The sequence below is a fragment of the Furipterus horrens genome, unplaced genomic scaffold, assembly GCF_987537825.1.
Source record: "Furipterus horrens unplaced genomic scaffold, mFurHor1.1.pri manual_scaffold_5, whole genome shotgun sequence".
In the NCBI taxonomy this organism is placed as follows: Eukaryota; Metazoa; Chordata; class Mammalia; order Chiroptera; family Furipteridae; genus Furipterus; species Furipterus horrens.
Genome location: NW_028327175.1, coordinates 147,137,380 through 147,154,500, shown reverse-complemented (window position 1 = coordinate 147,154,500; position 17,121 = coordinate 147,137,380). Strand labels below are relative to the sequence as shown.

The 17,121-nt window shown below is 31.6% G+C and overlaps 1 protein-coding gene across 11 annotated transcripts in view; it reads left to right on the top strand.

Moving 5' to 3' along the window:
- The window catches only part of PCDH15 (protocadherin related 15), a 686,961-nt gene that overhangs the window by 54,958 nt on the left and 614,882 nt on the right, over nucleotides 1-17,121 (top strand). The window lies entirely within an intron of this gene.

Sequence of the window (17,121 nt, the reverse complement as noted above, 5' to 3'; positions counted from 1 at the left end):
GATGTCATCAGTCCGGTATTTTAATCCTAGCTAGGTATTTGTTTCTTCAAGTTCTGACCCTAACTCTAATTCTTAATGGAGTAATATAAATATTCAATGCTGATTTATATACAAAGTGGGTCATTTTTCATCTGAACCATCTTTTAGTAGCTCAAATTCATGAGGAGATAATAGAAAGACTTATTAAAAAAAATATTGTGTCAAAAAACTAACAGCGATACAATACAATTATGACCACAACACTGTTTAAAATTTTATACCTAAAATATTTACACCTAAAAACTGCTCAAAGAACGATAATTGTTTGTCATGCAACTTTAGTTGGATACAAGCAGAAAAGCAATTCTAGTCAGCAAAATAAGAAAAGTAAAATAAATAAATTTAAGCAATTCATAATTTTAAGACTTTTTAAAAATTGTTACCTAATAAAGGACACAGCAATACAATAAAAATAGTAGGGGACATCAATTTACCAGTTTCAACAATAGATATATCACCAATACAAAAAAATAAAATAAAAATAAAAAAATATCAGACCTAAACTGCATGTCAGATCAGAAGGACTTAATAGACATGTACAGATCAGAAGAATACACATTCTACTCAAGTGCACATGGAACATTTTTTAGGACAGATCATATAATAGAGCACAAAACAAGTCTTAATAAATTTAGGAGGATTGAAATATATCAAGTGTTTTCTAACCATAATGGTGTAAAACTATGAATCAATATAAGAGAAAAACAGTAATTCACCAATATGTAGAGATTAAGCAACTTGCTCCTGGACAACTAATGGGTTAAATAAGAAATCAGAAGGGAGATAAACCCAACACACTGAAAATTAAGAAATGCAGCAAAAGCAGGTCTAAGAGGGTAGTTTAGAATTATTAAACACCTACATTAAAAAAAGAAAGATCATAAAATAGTTTTGTACATTAAGGAACTAAATAAAGAAGACAAGGAACTAGAAAAAGAAGAAGTTAACCCCAAAGTGATTAGATGGAAAAAAATAAATATCACAGCTGAAATAAATGAAATAAAAAGGGCAATAGAAAGGTCAATAAAAATAAAAGCATGGCCAATATTTCTAATGAACATAAACACAAAAATCCTCAACAAAATATTGGCGTATTAAATCCAATAGTACATTAAAAGAATCTTAGCCTATGATTAAGTGGAATTTATTCCTGGGATGCAAGAATGGTTCATCGCATGCAACTCTAAAAAATGTGATACACCATATTCACAAAATGAAGGATAAAAATCATACGACCATTTCAATAAACAGAAAAAGTATTTGACAAAATTTAACATCCTTTCAATCAAAACTCTCAACAAATTAGGTATAGGCAGAATCTATGGCAACGTAATAAGGGCCATATATAATAGGCTCACAGCTAGCATCTTACTCAGTGCTAAAAGGCTGAAATTTCTTCCTCTAAGATCAAGCACAAGACAAGCATGCCCAATCTCATCATTGTTGCATTTCTCTATACTAACAATAAACTATCAGAAAGATGAATCGAGAAAGCAATCCTGTTTACAATTGCATCAAAAAGAGTACATACATAGAAATAATTTAAGAAGATGAAAGATCTATATAGTAAAACTATAAAAATATATGAATGAAAGAGAAAATATGAAAACAAATAAAAACGTGTGCATATGGATTGGAAGAATTAATACTATAAAATATCCACACTATGCAAAACAGTACACAACTTCATGTAATCCCTCACAGACATTTTTAAAAATCTTAAAATTTGCATTGAACCACAAAAGACCTCAAATAATCAACTCAATTTTGAGAAAAAAGGAGAAAGATGGATATATAGCAAACTCTTAGTTTTGAACTATAAATTTCAAACTATATTAGAAAGCTATAATCAAGACAGTATAAGACTGGCATAAAAGAGACATAATGATCAGTGGAGTAGAATAGGGAGCCCAGAAACAAACCCATTCATTTCCCCTCTTTAATGATCAATAGCATTTAACATTATCCATAGGAGGGAGGAAATCCTGTTCTTGCAACAGCACTATGAAACTAGAAGACACCATGCTAACTGAAAAAAAGCCAGATGGAGAAAGATAAAGATTTCATGGTCACAATTATAAGTGGAATCTTTAAAATAAGAATCAAACTTATGAAAACAGAGACAAACAGTAGAATAGTAGTTGCCTGGGGCTAGGAAGTAGGGAAATAGGGAGAGGTTAGTAAAAGCATACTAACAACGGTTATAAATTAATATTTCTGAGGGTTTATTGTAAAAGATAGCAACTATAGTTGATATAATATATACTTGAAATTTGCTAAGAGAGTTTTTTTTTTAAGTGTTCTCATCAAAAATTTTTAAAAAGGTAAATATGTGAGGTGGTGAAAGTTTTAAGTAATTCCATTGTGAGAATTCTTTCTAAATAGATACATATATGGAATCATTACCTTATAACTATAAACGTATACTTTTCTTAGTAAATTCTACCTCAATTATGTTGAAAAAAATAGAAGAAAATAGGTAAAGATACTTATATGACTGGAAATTGGCCATTGGCTAGAAAAATTAATTGCCTCTCTTGCCCCTGCAGAAATGCTGTTGTGATTTTGATGACCATGGGCAAAACTTTAGTTACCCACCAGTAAGTCCCATTAAAATCAATATTGTATGGAATTAAAGGTGACACACAAAAATGTACATCATTGAGGGCCAGTCTTCTGCTTAATACAGGCTAATCTCATGTGGAAGGGTTTGAGAACTACTTCAGAACTCTCAGGAGCAAGCAGCTGACCTGTTTCTTGCCACCCATATGATCTTTCAATCAGTTTTTAATTTCTTTGTTATATTTTTCTCTTCTATTCAGGGATTAATTATCAATAGACCTAAAGACACTTGAGAGTAAGCACAATACAGGAAGGCATTAAATGTAAACCTTTAAAAGATTGGGAGAAACAGAAGCACCAAGGTATTGTTCTGATATACATGGAAAAGGTTTTGCTTTCCAAGATATATTGTTAAATTCTGTTATCACTCATAAAATATAATTTTTTCATATCTTGTATTTTAAAATTTTGACCAAACAATGTAGCTACATATTTTAGGCTATAACATTCCTTTGCAAGTAATATCTGGTTAATATTTAGGAATTAGTTATAGTGAAATTAGATCTAAGATATTATATCAGAAAATGATTTGACAAGAAAGACAAAATAATAAAACAGGACAATTTAGTATAGTTTATAGATAAAAATGGAGTTTAGGGATCACTGCAAATGATGATGTCATCAGTACTTAGGCTACTGTTAATACTATTTCCATCCTGTAATCCAGAAAGAGTGGGATAAGGTGTGGTTTCCAGAAACTGGAGTCAGAGAAAGCAGTAAAGATAAGGCCATCTAATAGGTGCTGTAATCTAGATATTGATCTATATGTTAATGAAGTCTGTGTAATTGTTTATAGTGTTTTTAAATGCCTTTTCAATTTAGAGAAATTTACCCTAAGGCAGAATTAAAATCTATTTTTAAGCAAATGACTTACAAATTAAAAATTCACCTTTAGGGAAAATGAGCAGGTAGAAATGATCCAAACCATATGCTTTGTTAGATATAGAAAACATTAATACTGAACACTGCATGCTTATGAATACCCAATTATGTTACCTAACCTTATTTTCTAAATATGTGTGTGTGTGTTTGATGGCAGTGGAGAAATAGAAGAAAAAAGCTTATTGTAAACCAAGCCTCAACACTCATATTAAACAATTTTTTGTTAATCATTATTTAAAAATCGAGAAAAATAAAGGAGAGACAGGACATACTCTTTTTTACTAAACTAATTCTATGATTTCTTAAGTTTGGAGTATGTGGGGCAGTACTTCATTAGGGAGACTTGGCAAAATTGTGAGTCAAGGTCCTCATTTATCCACTCTTCCTAAAACTGGGGGAAATTATATATATATATATATATGTGTGTGTGTGTGTATGTATGTATATATGAATGTATAATATGTATATATAATTATATATGTATGCATATTATATATACATATTACACATAATGTGTATATATAGTTATACATACATATATAGTATATATGCATATTATATATGCATGTATATATATACACACACACTCAGCAGATGCATGGCATGATGTGATTTGAAGAACATGTGAAGAAATAAAACATTAATACATAGCCAAGTAGAACATGAGACTGTACTTATAATCTTCAATCTGTAGATGAATAATTAAATGAAGAATTAAAACTTGAAGAAGTATGTCATTTTCTCAAGGATATAAAATTATCATCAGATTTGAGCTTTTACTTACCTTTTCTAGCTTTGCTGTATCTAATCCCATATAAAGAAAATACAAGAATTACATTAGAACAGTGAATACTTATTTCTCTCTTTTATTTTTCTGGTTATCTGTTTGATGTAATTTTTTTTAATTGTGAATTTTGAGAATGTTTCCCACAAGCTAGCAAGTAAAATATACTGATTTATTAAGTAGTAAAGAACTAGAACTCATTGTAATAATACTTAATCAGCAGCATAATGGATTTGATTTGGAAGTGCTACTATGATCATTGTAATTATCATCATAACACATTTAATATATTTTTATAGCAGAGTGCTTGACATCCAAGAATGTACCTCTACTTATATTTAAAGAGAACTTGACAAGATTATATGTGTGCACAGGCAATGACCTCCCTTTTAATTTTTTTATTTTTGCTTCTCTTTCAAATTGTTATTTCTTTTGGAAATTTCTAAAACTGGCAAAGTGAATCTTTTTATCTGCTTTATAGAGATTAGAATTAATGCTGCTATTCTGCTTCTAGAGGTGAACTATGAGATAGCTCTTTGGGATTCTCCTACCCTTTGATGTTATTTATAGTATTACTAATTATAATTAATGCCTACAAGTATGTAAGTAGCCAAAAAATGCAGGAATTCTGGTCTGGCTTCTTATCTGCTTTATCCTAACATATAACAGGTATTCATAAAATAATTACCAACAAATGAATAAATGCTTTACTCCTTCATATATGACAAATATGCATTTTATCATTTAATTCTTATAATAAACCTGCATAGTGTTTTCAGTAGTGGAAGTAACTTGTCCAAATTCCCTAACTAATAAGTTTCAGAAACTATTTAAAACCAGCTGTGTATTATTCCTGTGCCTTTGTCCTTATGTCCGTAAGCTCTTAACCTCTATTTCCCCATATACTAAGAAGTCAGCCATGACTTTATTTACTATGGACATTTTCAAACCTTTGATACTTACAATTAGTATATGGGTCCAGTGTCTAAGAATTTCTATCTGAGCTCATACAACAGAAACTTTTGAGACCAGACCTAGTGAAATAAGATAAAATGTAAAGCATGTATTTGGTTAAACTGTTAACTTCTCATCTGGTACCAGGCTTACCCCCATCTCCATGCACCTGGCATTTCATGAATCCCACTTATTTCTCAGCCTCTGAAAACTTATTTTGTAGAGCTTCTAATATTTCCCATTTCAGCATTTTTTTAGCTCAGTCTAGCTCACTAATCCTTGTTGATGAGTTAAACGAGTGCTAATGAGTAGTATGTTGTCTTTCTTTCTAGGTGTTATAATTGTACTTTAATGAGGGCATTATGAAGGTAATATATTAATCATTTGCACTGCTTTTAATGATGAGATTTATCAGACGCTGAAATATTTAACAGAAAAGGCATTGCATTTACTATAATCATACTTTCCCCCATAAAGCTAGTTCTTTGCAGCCTTTTCAAATTGTGTTTATCCTCTCATAGCCAGTGCATCACAAAACTAAATGATAGGACTGGTATTTTTCCCTTCTGCCCACTTGCTGAAGTCCTTGCTTTTTAAGCCCCATATTTCTTCTCCCTTGTCATTGCCTACATCGACCAACTTCCTAGTTGTCCTTCCTCATTCAAAGTTCTAGCTAAAACATTATTCTCTCTACCTCAAATTCCACCATAATCCCAATGCCTATATTATCTATCTATCTACATGGATTATCTGAGGCATTGGGTTCTCAGTGTCTTCAACTTATTCTGATGGCCTTCATGCCACCTTTGGCACCAACAATCAATCCAGTGCTAAGCCTAAGAATTCTAGGTGGATTGGCAAAGAGATTCTATTATTTATGAAAGATTTGTCTGACTGGGTCACCATCATCTCTGTTTTGTAATCTGAGTTACTACTCTTGACCTCCAGGTTTTATCTAAAAGCCCTGAGTGTTGGTACAAGTATAATCTCTGACTCCTGGTGTGTATTGAGGTCAACAACTACCAAGAAATCTTTTAGCAAGATTATTGTGTATTGTAATGTTTTGCTCAAGGAATTCTGAAAGAATTTTTTGTTTGACAAATTGTTTTATTGCAAAACTCTCATTCTCTTTTTGAAGGTTTCTTATTTCAGTGTTGTCAACATATTGGTGGTTACCAAGGAGAATAAATTATTTTAATCAGACCTATTTCCCAGTCCTTTGGCTTATAACTTGGTCTGGAAATCCCCCTAAACCCAACCCATGGCTAGAACAACTTTTGTGTTTCCTTTTGTAAAAACTCCAAACTTATTCTGGCACAATTATCCCCAACATTTGCTTAGTGGAATGAGACACTTCAAAATAAATTAATCTAAATAATAAGTATTCTATGTGCTATTGATTTATTATCTTGGGAAGATATGAATATCTCTCTTTTCTTACAAATATGCAAGAAATGTTGATTTTAGGGAGTTTTGTGCCACATGCTAAAATTCCATGTTTTCTGCAAATATCATAATTATTGCAATATAAAAAGCAATTTTAAATTATGTTAGAACAACCTGTTTCAAAGAAACTGATTTCAAATCTGAATCCCATGTAAAGAAAAACAAAATTATATATTACAAAATATAAAATAACAACAGCAAATTTAAAAACAATGGTTTATAAAGTTTACTAACATCTTAACTTTCATCAATGGTTGAGTTCTATAGTTTAATAATTATATGTTTTAAAATATTCTCATATTTGCTTTTCTAAATCTCTTTAAATTTGAAAATAATTTCAAAGATAATTATATTTAGCATAAATTTAACATCTTGAGCAAACTGTAAAGTCCCATTTATATAAATTCTACAATAGGCAAAAGAATCTAGAGTAAAATAAATAATACTACAGTACAGTAGCCCCTTGCTATATCGCGGTTCACTTATTGTAGCCTCACTGTATTGCAGGATTTAAAAAAAATATTATATTTAATTGTTTATCATGGATTTTTTGCAATATTGTGGGATTTTGCAGTACTGTATATGTATGTTGTTAAAGTTATGTAAGTTTAAGTGGGTAGAATATGTTTAAGAACATAAGTAGTGTTTATGAAAGTGTGGCAAAGGTTAATAAGGGAGTGGGAAAGGATAATAAGGGACTGCGAGCAGTTTATCAGTGTGTGGGAAGGGTTTATAAAGCCTTAAAATATATATAAATACTAAAATAAATGTAAAGTTACTACTTTGCAGATTTTCACCTATTACGGTGGGGGTCTAGAATGTAATACCCATGACAAGTGAGTGGATACCGTAGTGGTATGCCATGTAAGGAGAGGAAATATTGACTGGGGAGGAGCATTAGTGAAGCTCTGGGGATGATGAAAGTACTCTGTATCTTCCTAGTGGAGTGAGTTCCACAGGAGTACACATTTATCAGAAGTATTGAACTGTAATGCTTAAGATTAATGCATATTTACTGTATAATTAATATATCATAATAAAAATAAGTAAATGATACATATTCTCAGTTGAAGAAGATTGTTTACTGATATGTTTTAGGTCTACCAAGTTCACTTTTTGAATGAACAAATATATACATAATATTTCAGATTGTGATATGTAATATTAAATGGAAGAAGCTTTGGCTTCAAGTAGTGGGCACACAATGCAATTTACAAATGATGTATCATAGAATTGTAGCCTTGAAACCTATTTAATTTTATTAACTAACATCACCTTAATAAATTTAATATATAAAAAATAAAATAAGAGAAGGATAAGGCCTGAGAGAACGGGTGGTAGACAATTTTAGAGCACGTGGCAAAACAGGCTTCTTTGAGATAGTGACACAAGAAGTAAGTGAGGCTCTGAGGCAGGCAGGTATCTGGAAGAGAAGCACTTCAGGCAAAGGGAAATGCAAAGGCCAGACTAAGGTGGGAAAGTGATTATCATATTTAAATTATAAGCAAAACTACTGAAGCCAACGAGGTGAGAGAGAGAAAAAAAGAGCTAAGATTCTAAATGTGTTTTTAAATGTAACACAATATTTTATGAACCAAAGAGTACAAGTTAGTTATCTCTCTGTAATTTTCCTTTGTAAGTGGGCACAAGGCTTCATTTCTTATAAGTTTGCTTTTGTGTTCAGATAACTGTGTAGCATATAATTTTAACAATGTAAAATCACTCAAAGGAGTTTCAGCAGATTCTGGAAACCATGCCGAATGAAAGCTTATCTTTCTGTTGAAGGAAATGTGCCTTCCATGATATAACAGCAACATATCTGTCTTCTGCTGGTTCCATCTCAACATCTTAATAATATTATTTATATGTCTTGACCCATTTTGGCTTCTTACCATTGCCTCTATAAATGATAAGTATGGGTAAAGTATAAAAATATTTTTGGAATAATAAAATGTTCTACAGTTAGGAACATAAGAGTTTTGACATTATAATGCTTGATTATGGAGGATAGCATCTTTGAACTATAAAAATAGATACAAAAGATTATGCTTCTTCTTTGAAGGATTATTTTTAGCATTGCCATTTGGAAAGGTAAGTCATCATTTGATTTTATAACATAATAAAAATATGACCACTTCACAATGGTTTGTAAGAATTAAAAGCATTGATAGAAAATATAAAATAAATATCACTAAATTGTTTAAGAAAAGCATTTTTATTAATAATAATTATGCAAAAATTTATATAGTCTTTATCCAAATTTTCACTGACCATTTTATTGATGTACAATGTATATTGTAAGTATTTCTGCTCAATGAATCTATTAAGGTATAATTTATGGTAATAACATGCAAGAAATTAAGTTTTCAATTTCATGAGGTTTGACTATTGCATACACCTGTGTAAATACTATGACCAAATGAAGCATAAAACATTTTTATCATTCCAGAAAGTAACATCATGCCCCTTTCTTTCTTCCACTCTATCATCACCATCATCTGCATCACGATCATTCAGAAATTTCCCACATAGCCATATTGATACTCAGTTTCTGATTGAACATTTTTTTCAACCTGTACACATAGTTCTTCAAACAAAGACTGGCTATGACTGCTGTTTAGAGAGGCTAGCTGAGAGTTCAGTCTAGGCCTCAATAAACAGAAATACCTAGGTAGGGAAATCAAGGGCCAGAGGCTGATCCTCAAATCTAGAAATGCATTTTTTTTTTTCTGCAGACTGAGAGATGATTGGACTCAGGGAAAGGGATCACACTAGCCAAACTCATTGCAGACTGATCCATCTGACAAAAAGCCAATTTCTTGGTTATAATAATAAGAAATATAGTTGACATGGGGCTAGAATGTTTGAACCTGTTAGGTAATAAATTCTCTACATGTAGTAACGTAGAAAAAAGAAGTCAAATTTCAACTCAAAAACTGCAATTAGTGTCAAATTAAGTGAAATGACTTTAATGCTGATAACAGTTGGGTTCATCAATTTTTGGTAACCCAATATATCTTATGTTATGGAAATAGATATCTCAAATTGTTTTTGTTGTTGAAAACACCCTTTCCCTTGACAGTGCTACAGAGGGAGTGACACATTATTTCCCTTCAATTTCTGTAGCTTTTATTAAAGTATGTGACATTTCTATCAATATAAAATATTCACATTTAAAATATATAATATATATTGAATGGCATTTGCAGTAATATAGAAATGAACAATACTTTGTAGAGCATTTTCTTTGTACTTGGTTGCATGCTAAGGACTTTTCATGCATTGTTTTAACTTAACTCTCATGACAAACCAAAGAGATAGAAGTTAAGTATATATCCATTTTACTGAGGAGGTAACACATGTAGTATTTGCCCATCTTGCCATGAGATATGCTGTGCTCATTTTTCTTGGATTATATTGACATCTGGCTAAAAAAATAAATACATAAAATATTGGTCGCCTAATTTCACATTGATAGTCACAACTTCAATATATAAATGAAAAATATAATAAGATGTTGAAGTTTGCTGTTACTTTAGTTAGAACATTTTATTTAAAACAGGCTCTATTTATTACACTAAAGATAAATCTGGGCTTATCAATTTATTTTCATAAGTTATTTACTCTTATCTCCTTATAGTTAACTGTATTCAGGTTCATTTACCATACTTATGTTTCAGGATTTTTTAACCAATAACAGAGAAAACAATTTAAATAGTAGCTGCCTCAGAACCATTGTGTGGAAGGTAATGGATTTAGAGATTTTCCAATAAGTTTACTAGTTGGCAGGAACACATAAGTAAGCCATTTGATGTTTTTAATGGAAGCACATGTGAATCAATTTTTAAAAATAAAACATACCTTGCTTATTTAGGGGATAAATGAGAGGAGGGTGATTTTTTTTATCAGTATCTTAACATGTAAATTTTAAATTAAATACACAGCATATTATTTCTAGCAATAAATTAAAGCAAGTTTTCTTTATAGCACAAAAGAGTCAAACTATGAAGCAAGTGGTTGTTTTCATTTAAACTTATGAAAATGTAGGTGACATCTCAAATATGAATAATGAAAAATTAAATATGTATGTCCTTTTGAGAGGGCAGTTTAAAAAACTCTAACAAATGTTATACCTTTGTGTTATTTGATGTTAGGAACCCAGTTCTAGGAATATTTAATGCAGAAATGTTTGCATATGATCACAAAGTATTATACATAAAAGATATGTCCCTCAGGATTGGTTTAGTGAATAATTGGAAACAACCTAAATGTTCATCAATAGGAAAATAGTTCAATACTTGGCAATGATTTTAAAGAATTAGTTTCATATCTATGTACTTTGCTAAGTATCATCCAAAACACTCTCAAGAACACTCACTTTTAGAAATCCCCATCTACACCAAGAAAGGGAAACAACATTATCATACTTAAGGATTTGGAGAGGAAATCATTATGATAATTCAAGTGTTTCTGATGTAGATTAATCCTCAGGTCATTATGTGAATAAAATACTTTATGAGCAAACATTAGGACTATTCACTGAGAAAGTAGCCCGAAAGTTTAGAGGTTACTTCTACAAAAGGGTTACTAAAGTCAGCACAAAATCTAAAAGGTGAAGGCTACCAATTTCTAGCTTGAATGCAGAAATGCACTCCTCAAAAGGCAATAAATTGGGTTACATAACTGGATTTCTTTTTTCATTAGACATGATGATATAAATAGTGACATATATGCAATATTATATAGAGTGACAAAGCTTTACTTATTGAACTTAAATAGCCTTAACAACTATTTTTTACTATAAGACAATTAGGATGTTGAATAAAATTATTGCAGCAGAAACAAAATTCTCATTTAAGAAAATTATCTCTAAAGACAGAAATTATTTTTTCCTAAAAACAAATAAACAACAACAACAAAAAAAAACAAGCAGCTTTTTTTGTTTTGTTTTTAAGAAGATATCATCAAATTATACACATATAAAGTAACTTTTTTCTCGATATCATCAAACTATACACATATAAAGTGATTTTTTTCTCTGGTGGTCTTGGAGAACATTCATGTTGGACCAAATCCACATTAATTTAGTCACTGAGGACTTTTGCTGGAAAAAATATTGAATCTTATATTTCATTCCTGAAGGGAACTCAGAAAATATGACCTTGGTAATGTATCTTCAGAATAATAATAATCAGACCACATGTACAAACACATACTGAATGCCTTGCACTTAACATTTTAAGAGTTGTGACTTTTTCTTGCGGAAGGTGAATCATTGGATTTTTGTAAAATATTTTGCAAAACTTAGCAAGTGGTTTCATTTATACAGATGTTGTTGATCCACATGGGGTCCCAGATGTATAATATCAATAATGAAACAGAACCTACAGGCTGCCCCGATTGAAGCAGAACCCACAGGCTGCTCAATTACCAGGGACTCAATTGCCCAACGCCAAAAAGCATAACTCTTAATACCAGATTTTGGTGAAAAGAAAAGGAATGGTTTATTTAAAAGTTATATAGATTTAGATTAATGGCAGATTTCTGCCATTAAATGTTATTTCTTTAAAACACCCACAAACACAGTTTCCCTACTTCCCAGATACAGTTCAACTTTATTGGCAGCCTCCAATCATTTGTGTCTGATTGGGGAGGTTTTGCCTGTGTCGCTGCATTTTTCATCTCTTAATTCAGAACCACGTGGTTCTCTTTCCACCCACGTGACTCTCCCCTTCTACCTTCTTGCAAACTGCATGGAGTCCCCCTGCTTAATGATTGCCACCTTATTTTTAAATCCCTGACCATGGCCTGTGATGCAGTGAGTATGGTGACCAGTCGAAGCCACTTATGGAATTTTATGCAGGCCCCTGGGGCTTTTCGTCACCATTCTACGCTCAAAGCCCCTCCCATCTCCTTGGGGATCCCACTCTAACAATGACAAGATTAATAACTTAAAAAAAGGATACCTACACAGAGCTTTAAGTACATTATCCTTTGGCCTCACAGGAGCATTACAGAGTAATGACCATTGTTGAGCACTTAGGTTGGTCAGGTTCCTTGTTACATGTTTTAATTTTCAAATATAATAATCTGTGTGGTACACGGTAAAAATTAAAAGGACAAAAAGAACTGGGCTAATTAACAGGTTAAAACAGAAAAGTTTAAGTAAAAATAATGTGAAAAATAATCCGAAAAAAAAAAAAAAAAAGCGTGAAATAAGCATTTGAAAGCATATATAGAAGAGAAACTGTAGTTTTAGTGAATGGAATATATGCAGACTTTTCTCTCACAATTTCTACAATAGTAAGTGGTGGAGAGTTACCACAATTCTAGTTATAAGAATAATAAGATATTATAATAGTAGCTGTTTGTGTTTACTCTGAAGCAGACACTGTGCTAAGATAATATAAATTTATTGGACATTATTGGGGTAGGTATAAACACTACCCTGACAAAAGTTTAACAGCATCTTAGAAAAGGAAAGTCAGAAGAGAGATATTTATGGACATGAGCTAATGTGATTTAGGGTTGGTCAGTTGAGGCAGAGAGCTGACTGAGTCTGGACTAAGTTGAAGGTTGGTGGACACAGAAGACTGGTGGACACAGTGAGGTGCGGGCCTTATAAGTAAACTGTTATTTAATAACTCTTTTATTCAGATGATCACAGTATTGTCTCCAAAAATTGACCTATAGGAATTTTCTGAAACATATAGTCATTTATTAGATCATGGCCTTATCTTTCTATGGAAAAGATTTTCTGAAACAAAATAAATGCAAAAGTTATGCTACGACAGATAGTTTGTTATTTCTCAGACTTCTTTTCATGTCTCTCCTAAACTGGATGATAAACAAATATAATCTAGATAGATGATCAATTGAGATTCACACCACCATTTGAAGGATTATGATCACATAGCAGGTTCTTGGTGGGGAACATTCTAACTATCACATATGTATCAGACTTCTCTGCACTTTTGCTGGAGGATTATTTATTGGATCATTTATGGCACAGTAACTACACAGGAACATTTAAGACTATAGAGATCACACATATGAATTTTGAATTACAGAGAGAGATCAACAGAAGTATTATGACCAGAGTATTTTACATTTCTCAGCCAGGAAGAGAGGGTGCCCAAATTAAAGTAAGAGATGTGGAGAATTACCCGAATTGCCTCATTTTATTACTATTGTTATTATTTTTAACTTCCCCTATCTTAGAAACATAAAAGATACCAAAAACATCTGTAGGGTTTTAAGTAAAACATTTTTCTCCTAAAATGCTTCATGTTCCATTCTGAAATATTGATATTATTTATGAGATGTTTCTGTTTTAAGGCATCACCTGCCCAATATTGTGAAATTCTGAGATGATTAAGTCTATGACCTCAGTGACATTGTCCGGTGACCCCTGACAATCTCTGAACCATACCATTGTTTTAAGCAGAAAAAAACTACACAGAGTTTTAGATACAATTTTTGTATGAGATTATACCTTTACAATACTTGCCTCCTTAAATAGTTCAATAAGCTGTTGATTACTTTTAGTTGAGGTTTCTGCTGAGGTCAAAAGCCCCCTTGTTGATATTGCATTCCAAAATCATGGGCTGTTTCAAAGGTATGTCTGTACATTCTCTTAGCACGTCTAATTGATAAGGTCAGATTAGTATTAGAAGTTTTGTCTCCTGGGGTGATTTTATCTCTAATATTTAAGGCAGGATCAGCTTTTCAATAAACACTTGTGGAAATTTCCTTTTTAAAGGAGAAAAGAGTGGTAGGATTTTCAATATTGCAGTAGTAGATATAAAGGAAAAAATTTGCAAAGGTTTATAAGAGGTAAGCCTGCCTGCAGAGAAATGTACATTTTTGGCAAAACCAAACATAAAATAAAAAAGTATTGTACAGCAAAATCAATCAAATCAGTCTAAGTCTGTACTAGAATGGTTGCAGACATTGCTGCCCTTAGTCAAGATGAGTAAGGTTTTGCCAAAAAAAAAGTGAAGGAAAAGTTGGAATAAACAATTGGTCTTTAAAGATTCTGATAAGGTTAAGTCTGAACATCACTGGCTTGCTCAGATTGTCCATGTACAAATTGGTAAAAATATTCAAGATAATTAGACCAAAGAGCTAATTTTGAAACATGGGTGTATTCACATATGCCCATGCACACACAGACACAGACACACACTCATCATTTTAGAAATTCAGTTAATAAACTCTAAGTTAAATCTTATAGGTGTGGCAATTTCAGAAATGTTCGGACCCCATTGCAAGCAATAACCTATGAGAGCCAAAAAACCTCTTTAACAACATCTTCTCAACTGTCCTAAGAAAGTTTTAAATGGTTTGAAATTTCTCAGGACTGATGTATTTATTCCCCTGGGATAAATTATTTCCCACAGTGCATTTTATTTGGACAGAATTTTAAGTCTTCTTTGGAAAATGTAATATGCTCTCTGAGCTATGAAGTAATATTTGGAGTCAGCTTCAAAGCTCATTTAATTGTTAGAATATAGCAAAAAGTGTGCCTGCAGTTTGGATAAGGCTAGATTTACAGAGGGATTCTGTGTCCTTCAGATTTTGGTTGAGAACTCATGAAGTAGAAGGGCGCTCTTGGGTATAAAATCTCCAGGTAGATTGATTTTTTTTTTTTTCAGGAGAAGACTAACAAGTATTTACTATATTGACCTAAGAAGGACAATAGGGAAAACAGAATGTAGATTTAGAATGATAAAATATATAACCTGAGGTGGCATGAAAATCAAAATAATATAGGGGTTTGTTGACCACTGAGAAGTGAATGAATATTTTATTCCTGGTCCCAATGTCCTAAACAAATTAGATTTCTTGAGTGGGAGAAGAGGACTGTGGCCAAGCTGGTGCTAAGTATATGGAATTATTTCTCTACTAGATTTTTAGCTGCTAACTTTTGCCCTTTTTTTTTTTTTTAAGGTGGCAAATGTAGGTACAGTTAGATAGAACAATCAGAATGTGATGGGTTCTTTAATTATTCTGCCATTATCAATAGTGTTTTGTTTTTGTTTTTTTTTTTTTTGTTTTTTTTCCCCTCAAATAGTTTGGCTTGATTTAAACACAAGGCTACTACTGGTAAGCCATTGTCTAAACAGTGTATGATGTGGTTGTGAATAGGTGATCTGCAAGGATCTCAAGAGAAAGGCACTCTGGAAATTAGGTTAAATTCTGAGTGTAAAAGATATTAACTGACAGAGGAGAGTGTGTGGATTTTTGTAGATGTCCATCTCTTAAGAACTTCATTGATTCTGAGGAATTAATGTCTGGGGCAAAGGTTGCAGATTATATTACTGTCCCTGAGCTAATCAAATACTTTAAAACTCTGTTAATATTTAGGGAAATTTTTTGTTGTTATATGACTTTAATTATAAAATGGGAAATTAAGCACATAATTACCCTTCAGATCAGCATCAACCTCCCTGATCACATTCTTATTTTGTTTTTCTTTATTTTTATATTTAGTACAAAATAATTGTTTTTTCCATGTTTTTTTCTGCTTCCGGTACCTACCTATGTCTTGTTTATGAGGTTTTCTTCTCTGATGCTTGATGAATTGGGTAGAAATATCTATTTTTTAAATATTTTTATCTAGTTGTTTTATTCATTTATTCTGAGTCAAATGCCTCTTTTGCTCCAAATCTTTTTCAAAATGTTCAACAAAGAACTGGAGTTGTGTCTGTCTCTGGGACTATTTACAATTATAGTTTTTCTTGAGTATTGCATACTTTAATTTTGGTTTAGGTTTCTTCATAAAAAGTGAGGAGAGAATTAAGGTCCCATTTCTTTTAATATCTACTAATTATTTTCTCAAATTATTAAATATCCTATTTCTAAAGTTTCTTTTTCCAGGACTGCATGAAATTACAATCTATTTTTACAGAAAAGTTTTCTGTGTAGACTCCAAAATATTTTTCTACGATGTGCATAAAATTCCTATATACTTCTGCTTTTCTATGAAATTTAGGGCCTTTTAGTCACCTTTCAGATTATCTTGACTCTGCATTTTTATTTGACATTTTTAATATCAAATTTTCTTACTAACATATAAAGCATTTTTAATAGATCTATGAGTTCTAGATTATATATTTTTAGCACTATTCTAAGATCCTCTGTACATTTCTGTGATTCTTGTCTAGGTGTGGAAATTCTTTCACAATGTTTCTTAGTTCCGACTGAGATGAAAGCTAAAAATAAAATGGGCTTAACCATTTTTGAAGGGGATTTAACTTTAAGAGGCAACAGATATTTATATTTTAATTTTATAATATTGATAATATTAACTTCAGACTGGCCAGAAAGTAAGGCAAACAGATCAGAAAAGGTAGTAAAAGCAGAGATTGATGAAGAACATAGGAGAGGGA